This window comes from Phoenix dactylifera, unplaced genomic scaffold (genome assembly GCF_009389715.1).
Source record: "Phoenix dactylifera cultivar Barhee BC4 unplaced genomic scaffold, palm_55x_up_171113_PBpolish2nd_filt_p 000213F, whole genome shotgun sequence".
NCBI classification, from domain to species: Eukaryota; Viridiplantae; Streptophyta; class Magnoliopsida; order Arecales; family Arecaceae; genus Phoenix; species Phoenix dactylifera.
The window spans coordinates 777,625-781,490 of NW_024067724.1; the positions used below are offsets into that span (position 1 = coordinate 777,625).

The 3,866-nt window shown below is 40.2% G+C and overlaps 1 non-coding gene across 1 annotated transcript; it reads left to right on the forward strand.

Moving 5' to 3' along the window:
* Positions 1 to 805: 805 nt before the first annotated feature.
* Positions 806 to 911, forward strand: LOC120105167. The gene has a single exon (XR_005507537.1). It is a non-coding gene; the product is annotated as a small nucleolar RNA R71 (small nucleolar RNA).
* Positions 912 to 3,866: the final 2,955 nt, after the last annotated feature.

Here is a 3,866-nt window from a genome sequence, read left to right on the forward strand (position 1 = left end):
CGAACTAGAAGGAGCCGTATTATTACTACCGTGCACTTGTGGGTTAGGTTGGGGTTGAGCTGGAAGCTTATCCTTCTCTTGAGTACTTAGGACGGTAGTCAACATTGACAATTGGTTCCTTATGTCTTCAAAATTTCGAGTATTTTGAGCATTGATATTAGCTTGACCTTGTAGAAAAGTTTGTATGGATTGCAAGGTATCCTCGATATTTGGCTTTTGAGAGGGTGGTGATGCAAAAGTAGGATGTGCAGGTGGAGGAGCTGAATGGTGTGACTGTTGAGGATGATCATTTCTCCACCTAAAATTTGGATGATTCTTCCAACCAGGGTTATAGGTATTCGAGTATTGATCGCTATAAGGCTTTTGGTAGGAGTTCATAGCATTTGCTTGATCGTGCAAGACTTCTTTGCATGCCGGTATGGTGGGGCAATCTGTAGTGGTATGACCCGACATATCGCAGATACCACAGCACTCGTTTCTAAGCTCTATAGTCTTGACAGGCTCAACCTTCCTAAGCTCAATTTCTTCTACCTTCCTAGTAAGGGCTGCCATTTTAGCATGAAGATCATCCTCAGTTCTGAGGTTGTAAAGGCCTCCCTGTACAGAGCTAGTAGGCTTAGGTAAAGACTTGGTGTTTCTATCCCCATTATCTCAAAGTTGGGCAGTCTCAGCAAGGGAATCCAAATATTCCCACGCCTCATCAGGGTGTTTTTCTAAAAATCTACCATTGCACATGGTCTCTACAAACTGTTTCAACTGTGGAGATAAACCTTCATAAAAGAAGCTAATGGTTCTCCAGGTTTCGAACCCGTGATGAGGGCATGAGAGAAGGTCTTTAAATCTTTCCCAACATTCATAAAATGTTTCATTATCTTTTTGTTGGAAATTGCTGATATGTCTTTTCAAAAAGTTGGTCCTTTGTGTGGGAAAGAACTTCTTTAAAAATTCTCTCTGCATATCTTGCCAAGTTCTTATTGATCTAGGTCGCAAGGAGTTTATCCATGTTTTGGCCTTATCCTTTAGAGAGAAAGGGAACAATGTCAACTTGAGGACATCCTCGGTGACGTTTGGCACTCTAAAATGTAATGCTCAATTCTTCAAAGTCCTTTAAATGAAGATACGGACTTTCGGACTCTAACCCGTGAAACTTGGGCAGCAATTGAATTACCCCGGGTTTGATGTCAAAATGTCCTACATTATCAGAAAAAATTATGCATGAAGGCTGACTAGTCCTAGCCGGTTGTAGGTATTGTCTTAGAGTCATAACATGGGGTTGTCGTTCTCGATTGTGGTGACTCCCCGCATCTTCATTTAAATCAGCCATCTCACAAGGTGTGAGATACTGCGAAGGAATTTCAGGGGTATGTCCTAAGGGATGATCTAAAGTTGTACGACTTAATCGACCGGTGTCGTCCCTATTCCACTTTAGCATGCAAAATATTTTCCTCTCTTTTTTTTTCTTTTTTTTAAAAAAAATAAATATAAGTACCAACTAAAGATACCCTAAAACGACACCCTAAAACAAAAATCTATTCACAATCAAACATGCAACAAAACATTACACCTCAATTTCTAATATTTTTCTTAAATTTCTAGACAGCTCCTAACTGGTTTGAAGAGGGCACCTAAGCCTCCAATCCGGTCTAATGAACCGAGTTGACCAGGTAAGCTCCCAGGTAAGTGGAGGAGTCACGATACGTTCGCAAATGTCCCACTTAAAATCCACTTGCCTCGAACAGATGAACTGTCTTCCTTATAGGGACAAAGCTTGCCTAGACATCAACTAAGCCACAGAGCGAAATTAGTGCAACTTTCGGTGGTCTTCATCCTATTGAGCTCGAATGTCCTTAGGGGCCAACGTCTAGTTGATTTTAGTTAAGCTTAGGATATTTATGCTCTGGGGTGATTTTTGGGCTAAGGACGAGTGATGAAATCTCGACCTTATCTTTTTAAATGGGTTCAGCCCTTAGAATATTTTATGCTGATGCCTTATACTATATGCAACAATCAAGAGATTTTTTTTTTAATGTTTTATGACATGACATTAAATTTCATTGAATAGGTGATCAAGCAAATTATTTATTTTTTTAAAATTTTATGAGTTGAAGTTTGAAATTTGAATTCTGAAATTTGAAATTTGAAATTTTAGGTTTTTCCTCTTTTTTTTTTAATTTTTGAATAATCACCCTTGATCTTTTCTTAAAGTTTTTTTTCTTAAATTTTCAATTAGCAACAAGGGTTAATGAGATATGATAACAATAAAATTCTGATTCTAAAAAAAAATTAAATGCAGAAAATTCAAAACAGAAAGCAGTAAGGTTTCGTATTCATCTAATGGTCTTAAAAGTCTCATAATGTCAATCAGACCGTTCGGATTATTGAAAAATATGTCTTGCACCATCTGACCAAATTTGAGTCCAATCAGACGGCTAATTTCTATGATATCAGAGTTTGATGCAAACTATGCAGGGAATTAAAAATAGTAGTAAAGATTTAATTTATTTTTTTTTTCAAAAGAAAAATACTAACTACTAAGGTAAAAATTAAATATAAAATTATACTAATAACTCAGCCGTTCTCCGGCAACGACGCCAAAAACTTGGTGCAAAAGTAGAACTGTTCTCCCAAGTGCAGGAGAATCGCACAAGTAGTATAACTCGGAAGTCCGAGGTCGATTCCTCAGGGAACGATCTATGGATTATTAGCGTAATTTTTAGATGTAATTTTTAGTTGATCTTCAGAAATTAAAAGCAGAGAATAATAGGTAATTAAACAACGTTCAAGAATATAGAGAAGGCTAGGGATCCGAAATCCCCCTTGACCATATTATCTTCAACAAATAAACTCGGCGATTTCTTGATTAAGGATTAATTTGATAGAATAGTTCTAATCATGGAGTATATAATCTGAAAACATGAATTCAACATTCAAGTATTTATCGTGCCGGTTACGTCTACGACAAATCAAATATTGAAACAATCCATGCATCAATATATATAAACCATACAAGATCTATCTAATAAATTAAATACGCAAGAATCCAAAATATACCAATAGATATAAATCAATTAGAATAAAAGTTGAGAGTGTACTTGAAGAAAGCAACATGACAAGGGTTCATCCATCACCCTTTGCTAAAGGAATTAGCTTTCCATTACAAAAATCAGCCTCACCATTTTTTTTTTATTCTTTTCGGAAACAGGGCATCCCCTGTTTCCTCTCTCTCTTTTTTTTCTTTCCTTCCCAAACGGCTGGAGCTCCTCCTCTGTTTCCTTCCTTCAACCGCAGCAGCCCCCGCCTCCTCTGTTCTTCCTCTTCTTCTCCCCCAAAATGAGCCTCCCTTGAACCGATCCCCCATCTCCTTTTTATAGCTTTCCCGACCTATCAAGCGGACATAATCTTCTGCGTGAGAAGATTAGGGCGGAGGAATGGGGCTGGGAGGTGATTGCGGCCGGCTCCGACGCTGAGAGCGGACGCTGGGCTGAATGCACGTGGAAATGGAAGAATCACGGACCGCTGAGGAGCTCTGTTCACGGAGGCTGATTGCTTGCTAATCTGGAAGAGGCGGATGAATGGGCGTTGGGCTCGGCTGAGAGGAAGGCTGAGACGCGGATCCGGAAGCAAGGGATGCGGGTTCATCAAATCTGGGAGGTGGATGGGACACGGAAGGAAGCTGAGGTGTGGAGGCTTGGCATGAATCCCGATCTTCTTCCAATGGATGCACAGAGACGCCCAGGAGCTGATCGCGGATGCTGGGAGATCGTTGCAAGAGGATCGTGGACGCTGATCTCGGGTACTGCGGGAGGAGCGGACGGCGGGGTAGAGCTGGGATGCGGATCCGGGAGCAATGGACGCGGGATGCTCGG